The 12,806-nt window shown below is 33.7% G+C and overlaps 1 pseudogene; it reads left to right on the top strand.

Annotated features, from left to right (window-relative positions):
• The first annotated feature begins 1,739 nt into the window (after positions 1-1,739).
• On the top strand, positions 1,740-1,967 carry LOC145288387 (U2 spliceosomal RNA; annotated as a pseudogene).
• The last annotated feature ends 10,839 nt before the right edge of the window (positions 1,968-12,806 follow it).

Raw genomic sequence — 12,806 nt, 5'->3', positions numbered from 1 at the left:
TTTTAATAGCACAGCTGGGATGAGATCAGGTCCACATGCTTTTGAAGTGTCAAGGTTTTTTATGATAGCATGTACTTGAGCTGGCGTGATTTGTAGATCGTCTAGCATGGCGTCTGTCTGCATAGGAAAGTCAGGTAGGGGGTGGTTGGAAAGGTTCAGTGTGGAGTTTGAGGCAAATCGACTGGCAAGCATGTTAGCCTTTTCGGTTGCTGAACAAACAACCTTGTGATTGTTGGTTTGTGGGGGAATTGTTGATTGCCCATTATTTACTACACTGTTGTAGATTTTCCAGAAGTCTCGAGTTCCTAGTAACATAATTAATGCTTCGATGCGTTTTTTAGTGGTTTCCATAAATTCTCTCTTAGCTGTCGCTATTTCTTTCTTAACGTTATTTCTAGCTTCTATGTACTTCTGTCTGTTTGAACTGGACTTATGTCAGTTGAATCTGTGGTATGCATGCTGCCTTTGAGCAATGGCAGTTGCGCAAGTCGAAGTAAACCATTGGGGGGAGTGGGGCTTGCTATAAAATTTCCGCATGGGGACATGCACTTCAATTGCTGTTTTGAACCATTCAGTGGTCTCGTTTGCACACTGTTCCGCAGGAAGAGAAAAAATATTTTCCCATGGGGCATCTCTAATAAAATCTCTGATGGCTTCCCAGTCAGCCTTTTTATAATATCTCATTGTTTTGAGCACTGGCTCTTCAGTTTTGGCTCTATAGTTTAGGGCGTGTTCAACCATTATCACTGCATGATCAGTGTTCCCAAGTGGGCTGTCGGCATTCGTTATACAATCATCAGGAACTGTTGGTTGGATGTATGTTATGTATCGGCGGCCTTTTCATTCCTTTCCTTTTCTACTTATTCGCTATCACAACGGCTTCACTACTTATGTCTGTATTGGGGAAATCCTCATCCCAAAACTTGTGACAGCAGCTGGTTCTTAAGCTACAAAACTGCGTCCGCATTTTTAATCACTGTGTTGAGTACCCATTATACTCAAAGTCAGTATCTGTAACCAGCCCCTTTTAGAACCTATAACTCGCGGAAAATGATTCATTTTTTTATATACTACAGGAGCACTTCATGTCTTCCCACCGAAATTCCCGAAGTTGGGGTTTACATTGCCCCCCAAGAATGAGCCTTTCCAAATGTCCGAAGATCGAAAGTGTGGCACACACTCACATCTTAAGGTCATGCGGAGATCTTGACAATCTTCCCGTCACACATAATTCGATTTTCCTTATAACAATATGAGGGCATTTTATTTTATACTTTCATCTGAATAAATCCTACGAAAAACAACAAACAAAACAAAAAAAAAATATTCGCAACACTCTTCCAAAAACTAGAATAACAACCGACTGAACTCTGATCCTTTCCAAACTTAAAATAAACTGACCTCTTTCTAAAATTCTAATCCGAACAAAATAAAATATTTAACCACGTACGTAAATTCAACATCATCTCTAATTTTCTAGCTGACCATCAATTCTTTGAAACATATTCACTTTCTAACTGTTTTTAGTCGCGTGCAAGCGACTCTATAAGTCACTTTTGTGCTTGGCAAGCAAACCCCACATATAAGACCTTGGTCAATGTAGGGGCAACCCTTCATACCAATTGTCACTATCCAGCTCCCCTACTCCCCGGGGAGTTGGTCCCCATTTCCCCTTCACTCCTCACATTAAAAATCGGCCTTGTGCTTAATTTGCTCGGTGGGGGGGGGGCAAATAAATACCCATTTCTTGGCCTTTTGGCCAAGATCAAAGTGTAGTATCTCTTCTTACTACATGCTGTACTTCCCACTTTGTGATATAAAGTGGGGGATCACTTTTCTGTATTAATTTAATGTAAAATGATCACCCCCTTTACAACCAGCCAGTCTCAAAGCCATTCAAGTCATTCTCCAGATCATTCAAGTTGTTTTTTAAGGATTCCAGTTATTTTTTAAGCATCAAGTCATTCTTAATGTCATTCAATTTATCCTTAAGTTCATTAAAGTCATTCTAAGTCATTTAGTTTTTATTTATTTAAGTCATTTAAGCCCATTTTTCGGTCATTTTAGTTTATCTTTAAGAATTTCATGTCAATCCTACATTCCCGCATTCATTCATTACACGAGAGCACACAACTAATGGCTATCGGCCTTGTTCTTTATCTAATTAACTCAGCGTTTCAACCTTCCAATAGCATAATTCATTCGTGATCCAAACAGTGTTAGACGCTTACTAAATTAATAAACAATAATTTTCAAGTGGATTTATATATCTTTGTTCGATTCCAGCAAAAGAATTATATAAAAAAAAATGAACTTTATTTTGAAAAGTAATTTGACTATCAGACAATAATTAATTTAACTTATAAAACCAAATTACAATGCTATTTTCAGGAAATGTTGTTACGGGTCGTCAGTTTCGCTCTTGTCCCATTTTCTTATTATGAATTGTTATTACGATTGACTTTATTATAAATCTTTAATATTTCATGATTTTTTTTATTACGATTACAAATCTTTAATAGAAAAAACATTTGGATTTACGATTTATTTTGAAAAATTACTTGACTATCATAAACGTGTGTAAACTAATAACATATAACACCTAATTTAAATGTTGTCTTCAAGCAATGTTGCAAACAACATTAAATTACACTCGAGTACTTATTGATCCTATTTTCTTATTATGAAAACTGATTCACGCTCTAAAACACTTTAACAAAAACAACCAACTTTACTGATATACGCATTTATACATTCATTTGATACATACATTTATTTTTCTCATCATAAAAGTTTTCTTGAGACATTTAAAGAGTATAGAGTTATCTGGAGGAGATTCGATATACTGATCATTTAGTTAAAAAATAGTTAATGTCAGCAAGTTGTTGCAAAGAGTGTTCTTCTGCTAAGTTTGTAATGAGGGAGTATTTTCTCATGCTGCTTTAAAGCAATATTTGTTACAAGCACTCAAAATGTTTTACATTGACTTTACATCTTCATTTTCTCAACAAAAATATACATTCTGTACCTGCATGACCTATATGATGCCTATTATGCAATAAAACCCAACATCTTTGCAGTATCAACATAGGTAGGTTCAACAGCGTTTTTCAAAATTCATTAATCATATTTTCACTCATCTACAATAGTAATCGGTAAAGCCACTGCCTACTACCGTGAACTACTCAACTCACCTTTTATTCCTTAATTTTTTGAGAAACTTTAGTTGTCACTCAAAAATTTTCGCTGTAGAAAAAGTGTTCTTAAATTTGAAGCAAATAAAGTTTTGACTCAACTTGCAAGCAAACATTTTCTCTGAAATTTGCTCTTAACTTTAAAGGAACTTTCAAAATTGTTTGCAACTTAAAAACAAACCAGCCGAACATTTTCCAAAATCATGTAGTCCTCATAAATACCAATGACCATGATAAATCTCCTTGATCTGATCTACTGTGTGAGAAGCAAAGTTATAAAATTTATCTTTTCAATTATGATATCTAAAGTAGTTAGGATGCCGGATTCTGATTTCATTTGGATGAGTATTTTCATTTGAATAAGTATATTTCATTTGGATGAGTATATTTCATTTGGATGAGTATATTTTCATTTGAATAAGTATATTTCATTTAGAGGAATATACTAAACATAAAAAATTAACTATTAAAAGAATTTACCTTTAAACAAAATATATTAAGCCTATTTTAATGTATGTTTATATATTTTTTATTTTATGTTTATTTTAGGAGGATAAACTGAGAACATTTTTCTTATCATTGCTACTAGTATGTGTGTTTTGCAAATACTTCGGTTATAGTCAAGATTGTCTGCTCATTTTGACTTCCGGTTTCTGCTGTCCATTTAGTTGGAAAATTAGACATGTTCAAGCAGACAAAAAAGCCATTCTTAATATGGAAAAAGGAAGCTTTTACGTTTTCTGTAAGGAAGAAAATCATTAACCAGAAGGGATCATACCTTAATTGTCAACATTCTGTTAAGCATAAAGCAAAAGTCAAAAATAGCAATTAATCGTGATTATAACAAAGCATTTTTATAGATTTTTTTGCATGAAATAATGTGTGTGATTAATACTCATTATTTTCGACAATTTATTAAATTATGTGAAAATTGTTTTGTAATTTTTGATATCAACTAATGAAAAGCTATAAAAGTCGTTTGAATTCGTTTTCAAACGAAAAAAAATGAAAAAAAGTGAATTTGTATTTTTCCTTTTTCCAATTGATTTGTTTGTCAGTTTGAATAAAAATGAAAAAAAGTGAATTTGTATTTTTCCTTTTTTCAATTGATTTGTTTGTCAGTTTGAATAAAAATTGTAAATAAGTGAATTTGTATTTTTCCTTTTTTCAATTGATTTGTTTGTCAGTTTGAATAAAAATTGTAAATAAGTGAATTTGTATTTTTCCTTTTTTCAATTGATTTGTTTGTCAGTTTGAATAAAAATTGTAAATAAGTGAATTTGTATTTTTCCTTTTTTCAATTGATTTGTTTGTCAGTTTGAATAAAAATTGTAAATAAGTGAATTTGTATTTTTCCTTTTTTCAATTGATTTGTTTGTCAGTTTGAATAAAAATTGTAAATAAGTGAATTTGTATTTTTCCTTTTTTCAATTGATTTGTTTGTCAGTTTGAATAAAAATTGTAAATAAGTGAATTTGTATTTTTCCTTTTTTCAATTGATTTGTTTGTCAGTTTGAATAAAAATTGTAAATAAGTTTGAATAAAAATTGTAAATAAGTTTGAATAAAAATTGTAAATAAGTTTGAATAAAAATTGTAAATAAGTTTGAATAAAAATTGTAAATAAGTTTGAATAAAAATTGTAAATAAGTTTGAATAAAAATTGTAAATAAGTTTGAATAAAAATTGTAAATAAGTTTGAATAAAAATTGTAAATAAGTTTGAATAAAAATTGTAAATAAGTTTGAATAAAAATTGTAAATAAGTTTGAATAAAAATTGTAAATAAGTTTGAATAAAAATTGTAAATAAGTTTGAATAAAAATTGTAAATAAGTTTGAATAAAAATTGTAAATAAGTTTGAATAAAAATTGTAAATAAGTTTGAATAAAAATTGTAAATAAGTTTGAATAAAAATTGTAAATAAGTTTGAATAAAAATTGTAAATAAGTTTGAATAAAAATTGTAAATAAGTTTGAATAAAAATTGTAAATAAGTTTGAATAAAAATTGTAAATAAGTTTGAATAAAAATTGTAAATAAGTTTGAATAAAAATTGTAAATAAGTTTGAATAAAAATTGTAAATAAGTTTGAATAAAAATTGTAAATAAGTTTGAATAAAAATTGTAAATAAGTTTGAATAAAAATTGTAAATAAGTTTGAATAAAAATTGTAAATAAGTTTGAATAAAAATTGTAAATAAGTTTGAATAAAAATTGTAAATAAGTTTGAATAAAAATTGTAAATAAGTTTGAATAAAAATTGTAAATAAGTTTGAATAAAAATTGTAAATAAGTTTGAATAAAAATTGTAAATAAGTTTGAATAAAAATTGTAAATAAGTTTGAATAAAAATTGTAAATAAGTTTGAATAAAAATTGTAAATAAGTTTGAATAAAAATTGTAAATAAGTTTGAATAAAAATTGTAAATAAGTTTGAATAAAAATTGTAAATAAGTTTGAATAAAAATTGTAAATAAGTTTGAATAAAAATTGTAAATAAGTTTGAATAAAAATTGTAAATAAGTTTGAATAAAAATTGTAAATAAGTTTGAATAAAAATTGTAAATAAGTTTGAATAAAAATTGTAAATAAGTTTGAATAAAAATTGTAAATAAGTTTGAATAAAAATTGTAAATAAGTTTGAATAAAAATTGTAAATAAGTTTGAATAAAAATTGTAAATAAGTTTGAATAAAAATTGTAAATAAGTTTGAATAAAAATTGTAAATAAGTTTGAATAAAAATTGTAAATAAGTTTGAATAAAAATTGTAAATAAGTTTGAATAAAAATTGTAAATAAGTTTGAATAAAAATTGTAAATAAGTTTGAATAAAAATTGTAAATAAGTTTGAATAAAAATTGTAAATAAGTTTGAATAAAAATTGTAAATAAGTTTGAATAAAAATTGTAAATAAGTTTGAATAAAAATTGTAAATAAGTTTGAATAAAAATTGTAAATAAGTTTGAATAAAAATTGTAAATAAGTTTGAATAAAAATTGTAAATAAGTTTGAATAAAAATTGTAAATAAGTTTGAATAAAAATTGTAAATAAGTTTGAATAAAAATTGTAAATAAGTTTGAATAAAAATTGTAAATAAGTTTGAATAAAAATTGTAAATAAGTTTGAATAAAAATTGTAAATAAGTGCGAATTATTTTGTTTTGAGGGCATAGATTAAACAAGAACTAAAAATATTCTTGGACTAAAATCGAACATTTTTTATCGATACTTTTGTATGAAACTTGTATTTTTTTTACTCACGGTCACTTCAAACAAGCCATATTTCTAAGACGTAAGGGGCTAATGGGGGGGGGGAGCGACCATGTTTACAGGGGAATATTACGAGAGGTAAGTGAGATGTCAATTCCATTAAAATACTTGTCAAAAAGGGATGCAATATTGCAGTGATGAGACAGAGGTTATCGCTTAGTTGATGGTGCGAGACCTATTAGATTTGAGACTTTTTGGGGAATTAGAGACTATTGGTGGATGCTTCAGCCCAAATGTAATAACTAAACGCCATGCTTTGTAATTTGATATTGTCAATGTGAGTAATTTTCTAGCATAGTAGAGGAAACCCAGGTTCTTTGCAGCAGTCTTTGCAATGTCTTTAATGTATTTGTTCCAGTATATATTGCCCATGAAAGTGAAATCGAGGAGTTTGAGGAAATATCTTTCAAGTAGAGTGTAATTAATCATGGAGTGCTGTTGAAGGCTTTTTGTAATTGTTAATGGAAAGAAGCTTAGTCTTAGTAGCATTGAATGCTAACATCTACTTACGGTTCCATTCTGATAATAACTGAACATCGTTTTCTAAGGATTCGGCCATTGCCTTAGATACGTTTATACCCGTTTTTCTCTCTTGCCTAATATAAAGCATTCTATCATTAGCAAATATACCTATCTCTGACACAATGTTACCAGAGAGGTCGTTTATGAATATCAGGGACAATAAAAGTTCAAGAATTTACCCTTGGGGCACTTCCACATTAATATGCTGTTTGGATGTACATCCATCAAGGACAACTTGGATTTTCATCTTGTTTAAGAAGTATCTAATTATATTTAGAACTAGCAAAGATACCCGTGCTTCGCACGGAGCTTTGTTGCGCACTCGGGTACCAAAATCTGTGGGCACCTTTCCAGTAAGTTGATGTTGTAAGAGCAACGATTGCATAAGGTGATTAACATTTTAACTACCTCTTGTAGTGACTGAAATTCAATCAGGAACTTCACAAAACGTTTTCATCAAAAAGGAAGGTTACTTGATGTTACATAGTAAATTTTTCATTGAAGTAATTTTCAACTCTTGCTTAAATTTTATCTTGCACATTCAATACTAAAAACTTACCACAATCAGATCATGTCAGTTTTTCCTCATATCCATTTCTCGAACTTTTCACTGAAGAGCCTCAGGGTAAACTACATTTCTGCTGCTTTGATTTGGAGCCAGAATGTAGAGTTTTTCTGAACTTCCTGTCCGGCTGATGGAGACGTAGAACATACCGTGACTGAAGCAGTCTGATGTCAAGTCTACGCCAATGGTGTTAAATGTCTGACCTTGACTTTTGTTTATGCTCATTGCAAAACACACCTTCACAGGAAATTGGAGTCTCCGGAATTTAAATGGAAGTTCTGAGTCCGATGGAACTAAGGGGATCCTTGGCAGTAGAACGGTTTCGCCTTTGTAGGGACCACAGGAAATGGTGGCCTCAAGTACATTGGTGTGCAATCTGGTGATAACACATCTGGTTCCGTTTGTTGTTTTTGGCGGTTCCAAGGATCGAAGAATCATGATTGGCGATCCAATTTTGAGATTTAAAATGTGTGGAGGCATTCCAGATATCTCCAAAGAGTTTAAAAACTCCACAGGGTAGTGAACAGCTTCATATTCATTAGTAGCCGAATCAACTGACTTGTATTGCTTTGTGTCTCCTGGAAATTCATCCATTATTGAATTGTTCAAATGATTCACATTGCTGTTTAATGGCGAAATAATAGCCCTCTCAGCAAGCCAATCCGGTGATTTTCCATTGTTTTGCAGGTCTGGGTACACTTTGTCTTTCAGTTGCTTCTGATTACCGACACATTTACCAAGCGCAGTTGGAATCTTAATTGTGTCAGGTGAAGAAGTGATAGGAAACTGACCATTACCGATTTGGAGAAGCAATTTTGAGAAGTCTGCTGCAGCTGTGTTATCAGAGATATAGGCTCTCATATTAGTAGTCAGTCTCTTCACTATAACGTGCCTCCAGAGATAGGATTGTTTCAAACTTGCATTGACAATGTTAGCCCTTGTGCCATTTTTAACCACTGGGAGGATTTGACGGAAATCACCGCAAAATAAGGTTGGAATGCCACCCATGGGATTCTTGTTTCCTGTGATGTCTTGCAGTGTTCGGTCAATTGCTTCATAAGCACTCTTGTGCGTCATTGGGGCTTCATCTACAATGATTGCAGAGGTGTCTCTAATTACATTTGCCAAGGCTGAGTTACCAGTAATTTTGCAAACTGGCTGATCCATTCGATGAGTATCCAAGGGTACTTTAAAAGTGCTGTGAAGAGTGCGGCCACCTTGTAGTAGAGTAGCAGCAATGCCACTGAATGCTGTTGCAAGCACAATCTTTCTCATGGATCTAATCTTTGCAAGGATCAAATTGATTACAAAAGTCTTGCCCGTACCACCTGGAGCATCAAGAAACATCATGTTTTTGTTCATTTCACCTTGTGCTTCCAACATTGCCATGAATGAATTGTAAACTTCTCTTTGAGAATCGGTCAGTTTTTCTTGCATATTTTCTGCTTGTAGGGAAAGTTCTTCAAGATTATAAGTAACTTCACGTTGATACTCTCTCGCGAGTCTTTCATCTCTCCCTTGCGTTGGTGCAGGTAATCCATAGCTTGCCAATGGTTGACCGCACATAAGGAGAACTTTTTCTTCAATTAGACAAAGAGTTTATTGTAGATGTCCTCATTAAAATCTGCTTCTGGATTGTTAACTTCTTGCCTGTATCTGTGAAGAATGTCTTCAGATATTACATCACGAAAAGCCATCCAGATCTCAAGAGGATTTCTTGGCTCACAGGCTGTTAAAATTATCACAAATAGGCTTCGCAAATTTGAAAATGATTGAGTGGCACTTGCCTCTCCTACTGCTTGATGCAAGTGATGGTCATTTTCTAGAAGGCCTCGAGCAAGGCACGCTGCTCTGTATGTTTCAAACACCTGACCATTGTATGCTCGCAAATTTTGAAATGAAGTTGGACCAGCAACCTCATTGAGCAACAGGCGTAAGAAATAACACTCCCCTGCTTTTGGACTAATCGTGTAGATTCTCCCAATGCATGGTGCCTTCCATACATCATCATTTTCAGTACCTTCAACTTGTACCCCACGCATTCTTCTCATCCATTTCTTTGTCGATTTGTTCCAAGTGTAAAACTCAGGGACTTCTACGTATTTGAGACCCCTTGAAAAGTCATCCTCATGGCAGAGTTGAAAAAATGCTGTCAAAGTTGTGGCAGGCGGTGGACCTTGGGCTCGTTCCAGAGCAGTATCAGCTGAGAACATGACACGCTGCCCATTTTCAAGATGAACAGAAAGTTGTACAATTGGGGGGAAATGTTCATGGATGGGATGTTCCAATATCCTCCAGGCCGCCTCTGAACTGCCGACATACCTTGCATTCTGGAACTGCTGGATCTCATCCACAATGTGACTTTGTACTTGGCCTTGTTGGTTAGCTGCTCCATCAGTTCTTTGTAGTTCAAACACTGCTTGATCACATCCTTTATTCACGTATTTGAGGACATATTTGATGCTTTGGATCGAGCTGCAAATTTCTACGTTAATGTGAGCGTTGAACTGCTGAAGGAGGACCTTGTTGTACGGAACAATCCACTGGTTTGTTATTTCTTGATTAACATACCGACCATTTCTCTTCATCCTTATTGTACCAGTCTGGCCTCCATCTTCTGGTTTTCTTCGCCTGTACTTGGGGTAAGAGTCTTGGCCTTGCTCGGTACACTGAAGAAATTCTTTTGGGTATTTTTTGGAACATTTGTTGTCAATCATACATGGACAATTTGGATTAAATGGTCCACAAGGTCCATGCACCATATGTGCCATCACTTTAGCATGAAGATCAGGATCTTCCTCTTTGTCAGGGATCTCTGCAGATATGCAGAGATCCATTTTTTCTGGTAGAAGTTTGTCCTCTGGGGACTGCCAGGTGAGGATGTGTGCATGCGGCAGTCCTCTTTTTTGATATTCAATACTGTACAGGAAAGCCCTCAGCCTGCCAAATCCTCCCTTTTTAATAAATTCAAGTAACTTTTTTAGCTTCTGCCTGAAAACCCTGGCAACAATATCTGGACGATCCTGAGGGTCTTGCCCTTGAAGACAATTTTCTGTAATTTCTGTCCACTTTGGATTTGTTGTGAACGTGATGAAGAGGTCGGCTCGGCCCATTCGCCGAACATATGCCATGGCATCACTTTGACGCTCAAACATGTATCGAGGGCCTCCTGTATAAGTTGCCGGAAGTACAACTCGTTGACCAAACTGTTCTGGATTCCCATCCTCCCTAAGAATTGAATCTCTCAAGTTGTTATAATTGTCTCAGCTCTCAGGGTCTGTTGCTCACGCCTCAGGAACTGTAAACGTTCTGTTTCAATCTTGCAGTACACATCCACCAGCCATTGTTGAAATAGCCTTCGGTACCAGAGAAAATAGTTTCCAGGCCGAGTCATTAAATGGTACGAATAAAATTGCTGTTGGGTAACTTTTCGCCCATTGGATGCCTTCATGTAGATGTTGTAAGATGGAGAACCATAGGGGTACATTAACGGGTACATTAAAGTATCTTAGAGGGGATGTAGTTCGGAGATCCATTTTAATGTATCATTTCTAAAACGCAAGACAATATCCCGGTTAGCTGTTGGTTCATTCTCCATTAATATTCCAATCTCATACGTTGTTGTTGGAGCATTGAATCGCCGTGGATGCTCTTCTTGCGGCCTTCGGTCTTCCCTTATGACAACTTTATGTTCTACCAAGTGTTCTTCTTCAATCCTCTCCTTTGTTGTTTTCAGCTGACAAATAAATCTGTTGTTCTCATGTAAAAATTCAGTCAGACTTTGGAGAATGTCTCTATTGAGTCTACTGTCACGTCCCCGATTATGTAGTTCCTCTTCCAGACTATCCAAGAAGTAGACTTGAATAAACTTTGCTGTTTCATCTTCAGGTGGTAAAAGACTCCCAATCTGGTGGCAAACCTGGCCTCGAATTCTAAAAGAAGGATTCCAACCATGTACTGCCGCAATTTTGTGACCAAATGATGTCATTGCAAAACAATTGTTATAACAGCGTAGATTTTGCAGAAAATCTTTAGAGATGGGACCATTGCCGGAGAGCAAATCTTGAAGCAACTGAGGCAGTGGTGGAAAGCTATCAAGCACAACTTTGCCAGAAGAACAACAACAACCAGGGATTTCTCCTTTAAATTTTACAGCTGAGCAATGTTGACATACTTTGTCCATTTTTCCTATATCAGCTGTAGTGAGAGAGTCATTTTTGTTGTAGAGCAATCCTTTTCTATTGCAGTGTTCTATTTCATGGTGTCTCAAAGCAGTCATTCGTTGTCTAGCTGCCTCGTTTTCTGTCAATTGCTGGGGCAAAGTCATACTCTCTCTCCATGCAGCCTCTCGTTGTTGCCCTTGGTATAGGCGAAAGCTTCGTTGGGTTTCCGATTCATTCTGATGTCGTTGAGCCACTCTCAACTGACCTTGTGTACGTCTACTTACCTCATATAATTCATTCGATCGTAATATTGCTTCTCTTTCCAGTGCATATCTTTGCCTTTCTTGAATTTCATCTTGTGATGAATTTAACCGCCTTACAGCATGTCCAGTTCTGTCAGCTTCACGTTGGGTTTCTCTTTCCAAATCTGACAGTCTTGCTCTCCTTTCTCTTTGACGTATCCTGTTAAGTTCTAGACGTCTTTCTCTATCTGAATTGTTTTCATTGGAGCGAATTGCAGCAACTCTTAGTCTATTAGCTTCCAATCTTTCCATTCTTTCTTCCTCACTTTCGTTTCTACTTCGTTTGGGTGGCATAATTTCGGTTTTAAACGGAATTGTTTAACGATATTAATGATTGTAAATTAATTAAGCGTAAAGGAAATGTATACTAACTGAAATGGACGAACTATAAATAATATTTCTGAATAGTACAATTATAAACAATTATATTGTACCTATTTACTATGCCTCCCCACGGGATAGAGTTAGACACCAGGGTCGTTTTTTAACGTGGAGAAAAGGTACAAAAATAAAAATTGTCTTAGTCGTGAAGGATTTCTCCTCCACCGAAAGAGAACAAGAAAATGAAGTGCAGCATCTGAAGAACAGATACTACACTTTGATCTTGACCAAAAGGAATGAATAAAAGCGACCTACGTGTGACTCATTACTTCCGGGTGTAAACGTCACAGTCTAAAAGTAATAATTAAAAAAAAAAAAGTAAATGTAAAATAAATGTAATACCAACTTAGGTTAACTAAGTAAACAGTACAATTAAAACAGTTCTATTAAAACAAATAATTACTAAGAT

Source organism: Euprymna scolopes, chromosome 11, assembly GCF_053919585.1.
Source record: "Euprymna scolopes isolate OS-2025 chromosome 11, ASM5391958v1, whole genome shotgun sequence".
NCBI lineage: Eukaryota > Metazoa > Mollusca > Cephalopoda > Sepiida > Sepiolidae > Euprymna > Euprymna scolopes.
This window is presented reverse-complemented; position numbering and strand designations above follow the sequence as displayed.